The following is a 12,415-nucleotide window of genomic DNA, read 5'->3' on the forward strand; positions in this document are numbered from 1 at the left end:
CTCTCTTGATGGTGTCCAAAGACGGGTAATACGCTGAGATGAAAGCAGGCTAGATCCGGCATTTCTCCAGCAATACTAAACCTATTGACGACAATTAAACTGTAGTCCGTTCTCTGAGAATATTTTGTCTACGTGACTGATCTCCTACAGAAAATGTTTGAAAAAGGCCGCTGCCACTGATCTCGCAGTGGCCTTCCTCAGTGGACTAGATACTTAGGGGTCGGTTCACTGATGACAAGAGCCAATCAGAAACTACATCACGTGTGAGGATGAGGCTCAGAAAGATGTACTGCTGCTAACTCTGCCTGAGTTTTTGGCATGCTTTACAAGCAGAGAGCACCTTCCTGATGCCCTTGTCCTCGTTATGAAAGTGGAAGGTGGAGCACACTTTGTAGAGACACTTCTCGTGACCGTGATGAGCATAGCCCAGATAAGTGTACCACATTTATTTGTTCACCGGTGCATCAGGAGGTCACAATAACCCCAAGAATTCGTCAAAGTTAGGAAGCCAAAACAGACAACGGCCTTGTCGCAGCGGGTACACCGGTTCCCGTCAGATCACCGAAGTTAAGCGCAGTCGGGCGTGGCAGGCACTTGGCTGGGTGACCATCAGGGCTGCCATGCGCTGTTGCCGTTTTTCGGGGTGCACTCAGCCTCGTGTTGCCAATAGAAGAGCTACTCGACCGAATAGTAGCGGTTCCGGTCAAAGAAAACCATCGTAATTACCGCGAGAGCGGTGTGCTGACCACATGGCCCTCCTATCCGCATCCTCAGCTGAGGATGACACGGCGGTCGGATGGTCCCGATGGACCATTTGTGATCTGAAGTCGGAATGCTTTTTTTTACGAATTTCGCATGAAATATCACTGTCCAACAGCTGTTTGGGATAGAGCCTTACATTTTGTTTTCATGTCAGTGAGAGTATTCTCCTTCTGTTGTCTTGAACAATTTGCTTTGATGAAGTGGACAAAAAATTTTCAAACGCTGTTTCCTTCGTGTAAAAGAAACTGAAATAGTATCGAGAGTGGGCGAAAACACCGAAGTTTAGTAGGCCCTGACTTTCATTTTCACTCATGTTTTCAACTGCACTAGCGGTCGCCGTATATCATTGTCGATTTCCACATTTAAACCTTATCTGCTCAGCTGCGATCAAATATCGGAACCAACTGGTCGGTTATGTGAATTATTAGAGCCCCATTCTGGCTCAGTATAGAGCTTAAGGCAGTTGGATTCAGACTCCTCCCAGAAGACCTGCTCCTCGTACTTTAGAGCAGACACAGTGTCTCCAGCCCTTTTCTGCAGTTAATCGCCGCTTCTTTGCCGTATCGTTGCAGGACGTGCCTGACTGGCCTCTCTCCCATCTGCATTATTCTGCCTCACTGGAGAAATTGCAAGGAGCTATCGGAAATTCACCTCCTCGGCAAGAGTAGTTTCCACTGGAAATGAACTATTCGTGAACCGAATAGTCTTCCTAATCTTAGTCTGGCTTCTGGTCTTTATCATTCCAATCCACTAACTGAAACAGATCCAAGCACTCTCGTATCTATTACTCTGTCAACATACAATATAAATGAAGTCCACAAAAACACAACACAGGCATAAAACCGAAAACAAAAAACAACACTTACAATAATACAAGAATACTTTTACCGATAGTATTGCAGTTCAGAAAGGCGAGACGATCATACAGTCATCAGAAACAAAATTCACACAACTTTTATGGCAGCAGGATATTCATCACAAAAATGTGGACAAGCCTTAAACTAAGTAATGAAAAATAATCCAGTGAACAAAACCATCGTCATGAGCTGCCAACAGCTCCTATGGGACACATTTCATGCATTTACAACCAAGTTACTAAACCAGTAAACCAAGTTTACACAAACCACAGATTTATTCCAAAATACCGATGAATATTCTGAATTAAAAAGCTCTTTCTAAATAGGCAATGGGAAAACACTTGCTAGACAAAGAAGCTCACGCTGCCGTACCAGTTGTCAGACAGGGCCTTGTCACATACTAATCATCTGAATTCAGTGATTCCTGATACACCCAGCAAACTAGAAAGTCGCATCCAAAGGGGTGGGTTGGGTCACGGGGTGAATTTCAAGCAAAACCCTAAGACTTCTTCAATTCTTCACCAAAACCACACCGTAGAGACATGTGAAGAAACGAAAAAACAACGTGGAATGAACACGTAACTACAATTTTATTTCACTATACGACGCAACTGATGTCAAAATCTGAATAGAAAAACAAATCAGATCGTAACCACAACAGTGACGACAGGGACGGAGAAGCACCTTCCAGTGTACTGTATGAGACAGCACGAAGACAATCTTCGTTTAACATCAATGCAGATAACTGAAATGAAGTATGCAGCGCACAAACATAATGGAATGATAAGTAACCCACTGAACAGATCAGTTAACTAAAAGTAACTTAACAAGAAGGTGGCGGATCATGACGCAAATTCCCAGTTAATGCGTGGTACATGAATCCAACAGCATATACGAGATGCATTCAAGTTCTAAGGCCTCCGATTTTTTTTCTCCGGACTGGAAAGAGATAGAAACATGCGCATTGTTTTAAAATGAGGCCGCGTTCATTGTCAATATGTCCCAGAGATGGCAGCACCGTACAGTAGATGGAATTTTACCGCCAGCGGCGAGAATGAGAACTGTTTTAAATACTTAAAATGGCGACGTTTTCATTACTTGAACAGCGTGCAATCATTCGTTTTCTGAATTTGCATGGTGTGAAACCAATTGAAATTCATCGACAGTTGAAGGAGACATGTGGTGATAGAGTTATGGATGTGTCGAAAGTGCGTTCGTGGGTGCGACAGTTTAATGAAGGCAGAACATCGTGTGACAACAAACTGAAACAACCTCGGGCTCGCATAAGCCGGTCTGACGACATGATCGAGAAAGTGGAGAGAATTGTTTTGGGGGATCGCCGAATGACTGTTGAACAGATCGCCTCCAGAGTTGGCATTTCTGTGGGTTCTGTGCACACAATCCTGCATGACGACCTGAAAATGCGAAAACTGTCATCCAGGCGGGTGTCACGAATGCTGACAGACGACCACATGGCTGCCTGTGTGGCATGTTGCCAAGCAATGTTGACGCACAACGACAGCATGAATGGGACTTTGTTTTCGTCGGTTGTGACAATGGATGAGACGTGGATGTCATTTTTCAATCCAGAAACTAGCGCCAGTCAGCTCAATGGAAGTACACAGAGTCACCGCCACCAAAAAAATTTCGGGTAACTGCCAGTGCTGAAAAAATGATGGTGTCCATGTGCTGGGACAGCGAGGGCGTAATCCTTACCCATTGCATTCCAAAGGGCACTACGGTAACAGGTGCATCCTACGAAAATGTTTTGAAGAACAAATTCCTTCCTGCACTGCAACAAAAACGTCCGGAAAGGACTGCGCGTGTGCTGTTTCACCAAGACAACGCACCCGCACATCGAGCTAACGTTACGCAACAGTTTCTTCGTGGTAACAACTTTGAAGTGATTCCTCATGCTCCCTACTCACCTGACCTGGCTCCTAGTGACTTTTGGCTTTTTCCAACAATGGAAGACACTCTCCGTGGCCGCACATTCACCAGCCGTGCTGCTATTGCCTCAGCGATTTTCCAGTGGTCAAAACAGACTTCTAAAGAAGCCTTCGTCGCTGCCATGGAATCATGGCGTCAGTGTTGTGGAAAATGTGTACGTCTGCAGGACGATTAGGTCGAGAAGTAACGCCAGTTTCATCGATTTCGGGTGAGTAGTTAATTAGAAAAAAAAATCGGAGGCCTTAGAACTTGAATGCAACTCGTATATTTAAGTTCTCTGATCATCTCGCTCTTAACCAGAGGCATTCAACCAAGTATTATCACAAGGGGGCAGCGGTACTGCTTCGTGAATAAAACATTGAATAATGAAATAACATTGATTGTATAGATAACTTACTCACTGAACAGAGAACTGGAACCAAATAGCACGATCACCATTAAAAAAGTGTAAGTAGGCTGTTTAGGTTTTTATGTTGGTACGCCACATAGCGCTCTGTATGAAAATCACTGACTGTGCTGTGTGCATTCTGTGGCTGGTTTGCATTGTTGGAATATTTGCTATTGTAGTGGTGGGCAGTCGGATGTGAACAGCGCGTAGCGTTGCGCAGTTGGAGGTGAGCCGCCAGCAGTGGTGGATGTGGGGAGAGAGAAGCCAGTTTTGAGATGTTAATATGAGCGGACGATCTGGACGTGTGTCCGTCATAAAAAGGAAATTTGTGAAGATGGATATAAAAAATTGGTATATGATGACTTTTGAAGATTATTAAGGTAAATACATTGTTTGTTCTCTATCAAAATCTTTCATTTGCTAACCATGTCTATCAGTAGTTAGTGCCTTCAGTCTTTTATTTAGCTGGCAGTATTGGCGCTCTCTGTATTGCAGTAGTTCGATTTTTGTGAGGTAAGTGATTCATGATAGGTATAGATTATTGTTCGTCAGGGCCATTCTTTTGTGGGGATTATTGAAAGTCACATTGCGCTACGCTAAAAATATCGTGTGTCAGTTTAGTGTCGATCAGAATAAGTAAAGAGAGAAATGTCTGATTACGTTCAGTTTTGCTCAGCTGTTTGAAAATCAAATAACGTAAGAGGTTTACCAGCACTGTCATTTATAAAGTTTTTTCTAACGGGACGCTACAAAAGTAAGTCATACGATTAGTACTGCACTGATGGTGGAGAACACACACTACCCACAACAGGGTACACGCGGATCAGTTACGGTGATATGATAGTCTGTTGCATTTCGTGATTACGCACACAGTTTGGAGATTTGACTACCAGTGTACTAGTGGGCCGGCCAGTGTGACCGGGCGGTTCTAGGCGCTTCAGTCTGCCTCGGGCATGGATGTGTGTGATGTCCTTAGGTTAGTTAGGTTTAAGTAGTTCTAGGGGACTGATGACCACAGATCTTAAGTCCCATAGTGCTCAAAGCCATTTGAACCATTTTTGTACTAGTGGGGTGGAGAAGAACGCGAAACAAAATGTGTTGCACATACAGAAGTTACGAAAATCTTTACCCGTTTCACAGCACAACAAACTAACCTGCGGCCATGTGTCTCTACACGGAAAGAAACTGGAATGGACTTCTAAAGCTAAATTGGTAATTTATAAAAGACAGTAAGCAAACGTATCCGCGACATTCTAAGCAGCTGGAGGAGAACTATGAAAACATTTAATCCTCTTATAGCATCATTGAACTGACTTACGCACACATATTCTTGTATACAAAGTGCAATGAAATCTGACAATCGAACCGAGAAAATATAGAAAAAATATACAATGAGTTGCTATCGTGACCTTGCTTGACATCACGAAGTAATGTTTTGCGCAAAGGCACCCCAGACTCTAGTAGAATGTGGTTGGTGCTCTGTGACCCCTTACTGAGTGGCAATATGTAGTAATGGTAACACCTTCCGTTGCGTTTTATATCCTTGCCGGCCGCTGTGGCCGAGCGGTTCTAGGCGGTTCAGTCCGGAACTGCGCTGCTGCTACGCTCGCAAGTTAGAATCCTGCCTCGGGCATGGATGTGTGTGATGTCCTTAGGTTAGTTAGGTTTAAGTAGTTCTAGGGGACTGATGACCACAGATGTTAAGTCCCATAATGCTCCGAGCCATATGAACCATTTTTATGGTCTTATTTATAAGCAACCCACTGCTTTGTTACAATACTCAGGTCTCTCCTCGACCCTGGAAGCTAGCCAGCTGACGCCATACGCATCACAGAGGGTAAGAAGTTTTGTGGACGCCGATGTTGCTGGACCTCCTACAAAAGCTATGGTGATGATTCCCGATTTCATCGGGATCGAGTAGAGTCATAGAGGTGACCTGAAGATGGTGTATTGTAACACCAAAGCGAGGTGCTTATAAATAAAGGGAGTAAACGCAACTGATGGTGCCGCAGTTATTGCATACAAGCTATTACTATCGGTTCAGAGTACAGTAATACAGAATTCATCCACAAATATCATTGTTTGCTTATTTAACTGGAGAAATTACAAGGATAACTCGTTCAATACTGAACCACTAAAGTTACTTCTGTCGTTATACTATTTTGGATGACTTCCTGAGCAATCGACTGTTAAAAGAAATTAAGGAAAGAACGTCTGCGTCCCTTCTCAGGTTTTTGTGCCAACAAATGGCAAATTCTTTAAGTGGTATTATTAAAGATTTGCTGCTCTTCATCTGTGATATCAGTTTCACACTGATGTAAACGTTCTGTGACGGACAAAACGCACCCTCTGTTGCAGACGCAGTGCGCAGCCGGCCGCTGCCTGATCAGCCAGAAGGAGACAGGTAAAAGCACGAGGCGAGCTCCGTCGCCTGTTGCCCAGTTCTCCACGTCTGCGTCTGTTTCCAAGGCTACAGTGTTTACTTCTGCGTTCCTGTACGTGTGTCTGTGATTTAAAATAGCCATCATTCGTGGCCATTCTTTTGGAGTTATCACAAAAGGAGTCCCACAGGGTTCAATTTTGGGTCCTCTGCTGTTCCTTTTTCATGTGAGTGACCTCTCACTTAACGTTCAGCAAGCAGAAGTAGTACTTTTTGCAGATGACACGAGTGTTATAATAAATCCCATTCCAGAAAAAAACAGCTGAATATATTGTTAAGGATTATATTAGGCGCACTACAAATGTAGTGGTGTGGACATGTTGGGAATGTGGATCTCACGGGGAGCGTGCAAGGGATAAGTCCCTGCAGATGCACTATCCTCTGTGCCCGTGGTGGCTCAGATGGATAGAGCGTCTGCCATGTAAGCAGGAGATCCCGGGTTCGAGTCCTGGTTGGGGCACACATTTTCAACATGTCCCCAATGAAGTACATCAACGCCTGTTTGCAGCTAGGGTGTCCATTTAATTATCATTTTGTTAAGGATGTCTTTCAAAGAATTATTAAGTGGTTCTCAGAAAATGGACTCTCACTTAAATTTGAAAAAACTCACTATATCCAGTTCTATACACCGACTAGAGTCATACCGACAAATGATGTAGCATATGAACAGGGCTCAGTTAACAGGATAGATTTCTCCAAATTTTTGGGTGTTCACATTGGTGACAACTTGAACCGGAAAAAGCACATTACTGAGCTTCTCAAACAATTAAGTTCAGCTTCTTTCGCTGTTCGTATAATCGCTAGTCTTGGTAATAAACAGATCAGCCTCCTAACGTACTTTGCATGTTTCCACTCAATAATATCTTATGGAATAGTTTTCTGGGATGACTCACCACTTAGACATAAAGTAATGATTGCACAAAAGAGAGCAGTGAGAATAATTAGTGGTGTTCACCCAAGGACGTCATGTAGGCACCTATTCAAGGAGTTAGGTATTTTAACTGCACCATCAGAGTACATATATTCGCTAATGAAATTCATTATAAATAATCCATCTCAATTCACGAAGAACAGTGATGTTCATGCGTACAACACTAGAGGGAAAAATGACCTTTCCTATCCGTTGTTGAAGCTGTCAGTTGCTCAAAAAGGAGTACACTATTCAGCAATAAAAATCTTTGATCATTTGCCTAACAGCCTAAAGTGTAAGGCACGTAACAGAAAAGTTTTGTATCTAGCTTAAAATCATTTCTATTAGACAACTGCTTCTATTCCATGGACGATTTGCTGTTTCAGAACTGGTAAAAAAATTGTACCTCTAAATGTAGCTGCATATGTAGAACTAAAAATTTCGGTGATATTAATATTAGCACTATTCATGACTGTATATATATATATATATCTTGTAATCTGACTTGTTCCACATCATATCGATAAAATAATAATAAAAATGATCCACGGAACATCACATAACTAAACTAAACTAAAACCATACCTTACAAGCCGGCCGAAGTGGCCGTGCGGTTAAAGGCGCTGCAGTCTGGAACCGCAAGACCGCTACGGTCGCAGGTTCGAATCCTGCCTCGGGCATGGATGTTTGTGATGTCCTTAGGTTAGTTAGGTTTAACTAGTTCTAAGTTCTAGGGGACTAATAACCTCAGCAGTTGAGTCCCATAGTGCTCAGAGCCAGCCAGCCATACCTTACAACAAGTTTGTTGACTTCTCATGAGAGGCTCAAGTAATCTCTAAATTGAATTGTGTTTATTAGTAAATCAGTTAGCTCACAATAGTCATGGAAGAGCCAAGTTCTACGCAGTTTCATAAATTCTTTTGACTTCTTTTGCAGTCATTAGTTGCGTTGTATGTTATTTATGTTCTGGCCTCAATTATCTGAACAAAAATTACGTTGATTACAAAAACAGGAACGGTAGCCATTCTAGTAGTGAATAAGACGATGGCCGCTCAGAAAAGGGAGGGAAGAGGCGGCGTGTACAGTCTGCAGTCACAGTGAGCGAGTGCGCAGCCTTTACTCTGTGTGCTGTACACTTCACTGCACACTGAAAGTGGTGGGACAGCGATATGCACATATACAGGTGGCGGTAATATCGCGCACACGTGGTATAAGAGGAGAGTGCATTGGCGGAGCTTCCATTTGTACTCAGGTGAATCACGTGATAAACTTTGCCGAAGTGATTATTGCCCCACGATGGTAGGTAACGGGCTCTGAAGGCGGAAGGAGTGTCGTTGGAGCTAGACGCACGGGACATTTCATTTCGAAAATCGTCATAGAATTCAATTTTTGGAGATACGCAGTATCAAGAGCGCGCCGAGAATATCAAACTCCAGGCATTACCTCTCACCACGGACAACACAGTGGCCGACGGCTTTCAGTTTATGGCCCAGAGCAGCGGCGTTTTCATAGAGTTGTCGGTGCTAACAGACAAGCAACGTTGCCTGAAATAGCCGCAGAAGTCAATGTGGGACGTGCGACGAACGTATCCGTCAGGACAGTGCGGAGGAATCTGGAGTTAATGGTCTACGGCAGCAGACGACCGACGCGAGTGCCTTTGCTAACAGCACGACATCGCCTGCAGCACCTCTCCAGGGCTCGTGACCATAATTCCTGTACCCTAGACGACTGGAAAAAAATGGCCTGGTCAGACGAGTCACGATTTCAATCGGTAAGAGCTGACGGTAGGGTTCGAGTGTGGTGGAGACCCCATGAAGCCATGGATCCAAGTTGTCAACAAGGCACTGTGCAAGCTGGTGGTGACTCCATAAAGGTGTTGGCTGTTTATACGGAATGAACTGGGTCCTCTGGTCCAACTGAACCAATCACTGACTGGAATTGGTTATGCTACATGAAGACCACCTGCAGCCAAACAGCGATGGAATATTTATGGATGACAAGGCGCCATGTCACCCGGCCACAATTGTCCCTGATTGGTTTGAAGAACATTATGCACGATTCTAGCGAATGATTTCGCCACCATATCGCTGACATGAATCCCATCGAGCATTTATGGGACATAATCGAGAGGTCAGCTCGTGTACAAAATCGTGTACCGGCAACATTTCCACAATTATGGGCGGCTATAGAGGCAGCATGGCTCAATATTTCTGTACGGGACTTCCAACGACTTGTTGAGTCCATGCCACATCGAGTTGCTGCACTGTTGTTGTTGTTGTGGTCTTCAGTCCAGAGACTGGTTTGATGCAGCTCTCCATGCTACTCTATCCTGTGCAAGCTCCTTCATCTCCCAGTACCTACCGCAACATATATCCTTCTCAATCTGCTTAGTGTATTCATCTCTTGGTCTCCTTCTACGATTTTTACCATCCACGCTGTCCTCCAGTACTAAACTGGCGATCCCTTGATATCTCAGAACATGTCCTACCAACTGATCCCTTCTTCTAGTCAAGTTGTGCCACAAATTCCTCTTCTCCGCAATTCTATTCAATAGTTATGTGATCTACCCATCTAATCTTCAGCATTCTTCTGTAGCACCACATTTCAAAAGCTTCTATTCTCTTCTTGTCCAAACTATGTGTCGTCCATGTTTCACTTCCGTACATGGCTACACTTCATACAAATACTTTCAGAAACCACTTCCTGACACTTAAATCTATACTCGATGTTGACAAATTTCTCTTCTTCAGAAACGCTTTCCTCGCCATTGCCAGTCTACATTTTATATCCTCTCTACTTCGACCATCATCAGTTACTTTGCTCCCCAAATAGCAAAACTCATTTACTACTTTAAGTGTCTCATTTCCTAATCTAATTCCCTCAGCATCACACGACTTAATTCGACTGCATTCCATTATCCTCGTTTTGCTTTTGTTGATGTTCATCTTATATCCTCCTTTCAAGACACTGTCCATTCCGTTCAACTGCTCTTCCAAGTCCTTTGCTGTCTCTGACAGAATTACAATGTCATTGACGAACCTCACAGTTTTTATTTCTTCTCCATGGATTTTAAAACCTACTCCGAATTTTTCTTTTGTTTCCTTTACTGCTTGCTCAATGTACAGATTGAATAACATCGGGGAGAGGCTACAAGCCTATCTCGCTCCCTTCCCAACCACTGCTTCCCTTTCATGCCCCTCGACTGTTACAACTGCCATCTGCTTTCTGTACAAGTTATAAATAGCCTTTCGCTCCCTGTATTTTACCCCTGCCACCCTCAGAATTCGAAAGAGAGTATTCCGGTCAACATTGTCAAAAACTTTCTCTAAGTCTACAAATGCTAGAAACGTAGGTTTGCCTTTCCTTAATCTATTTTCTAAGATAAGTTGTAGGGTCAGTATTGCCTCACGTGCTCCAATATTTCTACGGAATCCAAACTGATCTTCCCCTAGGTCAGCTTCTACCAGTTTTTCCATTCGTCTGCAAAGAATTCGCGTTAGTATTTTGCAGCTGTGACTTATTAAAGTAATAGTTCGGTAATTTTCACATCTGTCAACACCTGCTTTCTTTGGGATTGGAATTATTATATTCTTCTTGAAGTCTGAGGGTATTTCGCCGGTCTCATACATCTTGCTCTCCAGATGGTAGAGTTTTGTCAGGGCTGGCTCTCCCAAGGCTGTCATTAATTCTAATGGGATGTTGTCTTCTCCCGGCGCCTCAGGTCTTTCAGTGCTCTGTCAAACTCTTCACGCAGTGTCATATCCCCCATTTCATCTTCATTTACATCTTCTTCCATTTCCATAATATTGTCGTCAAGTACATCGCCCTTGTATAGACCCTCTACATACTCCTTCCACCCTTCTGCTTTCCCTTCTTTGCTTAGAACTGGGTTTCCATCTGAGCTCTTGATATTCATACAAGTGGTTCTCTTTTCCCCAAAGATCTCTTTAATTTTCCTGTAGGCTGTATCTATCTTACCCCTAGTGAGATAAGCCTCTACATCCTTACATTTGTCCTCTAGCCATACCTGCTTAGCCATTTTGCACTTCCTGTCGATCTCATTTTTGAGACGTTTGTATTGCTTTTTGCCTGCTTCATTTACAGCATTTTTATATTTTCTCCTTTCATAAATTAAATTCAATATCTCTTCTGTTACCCAAGGATTTCTATTAGCCCTCGTCTTTTTACCTACTTGATCCTCTGCTACCTTCACTATTTCGTCTCTCAAAGCTACCCATTCTTCTTCTACTATATTTCTTTCACCCATTCTTGTCAATCGTTTTCTAATGTTCTCGCTGAAGCTCTCTACAACCTCTGGTTTAGTCAATTTATCGAGGTTCCATATCCTTAAATTCCCATCTTTTTGTAGTTTCTTCAGTTTTAATCTACAGTCCATAACCAATAGATTGTGGTCAGAGTCCACATCTGCCCCTGGAAATGTCTTACAATTTAAAACCTGGGTCCTAAATCTCTGTCTTACCATTATATTATCTATCTGATACCTTTTAGTATCTCCAGGGTTCTTCCTTGTATACAACTTTCTTACATGATTCTTGAACCAAGTGTTAGCTATGATTAAGTTATGCTCTCTGCAAAATTCTACCAGGCGGCTTCGTATTACATTTCTTACTTCCAATCCATATTCACCTACTACGTTTCCTTCTCTCCATTTTCCTACTATCGAAGTCGAGTCACCGATTACTATTAAATTTTCGTCTCCCTTCACTATTTGAATAATTTCTTTTATCTCATCATACATTTCATCAATTTCTTCGTCATCTGCAGAGCTAGTTGGCATATAAACTTGTACTACTGTAGTAGGCGTGGGCTTCGTGTCTATCTTGACCTTAATAATGCGTTCACTATGCTGTTTGTAGTAGCTCCTGATAACGTCTGCAAAAGGATGTCCGACACGATATTGCAAGGTATCCAACAACGTTTGTCACTTTGCAAAAATAGACATAATGTCTTATGGGATAACAGCAATCAGTGATTTTATAATGTTACTTAAAATCCATCTTGATTGTAAATTTTTTATTCATATAACCGGTTTCGGTTCATTCAGAACCATCTTCAGATCTGATATATCAGTTACAGGAGTAACCCGT

General features: G+C 42.9%; 1 pseudogene; it reads left to right on the forward strand.

Annotated features, from left to right (window-relative positions):
- The first annotated feature begins 516 nt into the window (after window positions 1-516).
- LOC126207878 (5S ribosomal RNA) lies at window positions 517-634 on the forward strand (annotated as a pseudogene).
- Window positions 635-12,415: the final 11,781 nt, after the last annotated feature.

The sequence above is a fragment of the Schistocerca nitens genome, chromosome 1, assembly GCF_023898315.1.
Source record: "Schistocerca nitens isolate TAMUIC-IGC-003100 chromosome 1, iqSchNite1.1, whole genome shotgun sequence".
In the NCBI taxonomy this organism is placed as follows: domain Eukaryota; kingdom Metazoa; phylum Arthropoda; class Insecta; order Orthoptera; family Acrididae; genus Schistocerca; species Schistocerca nitens.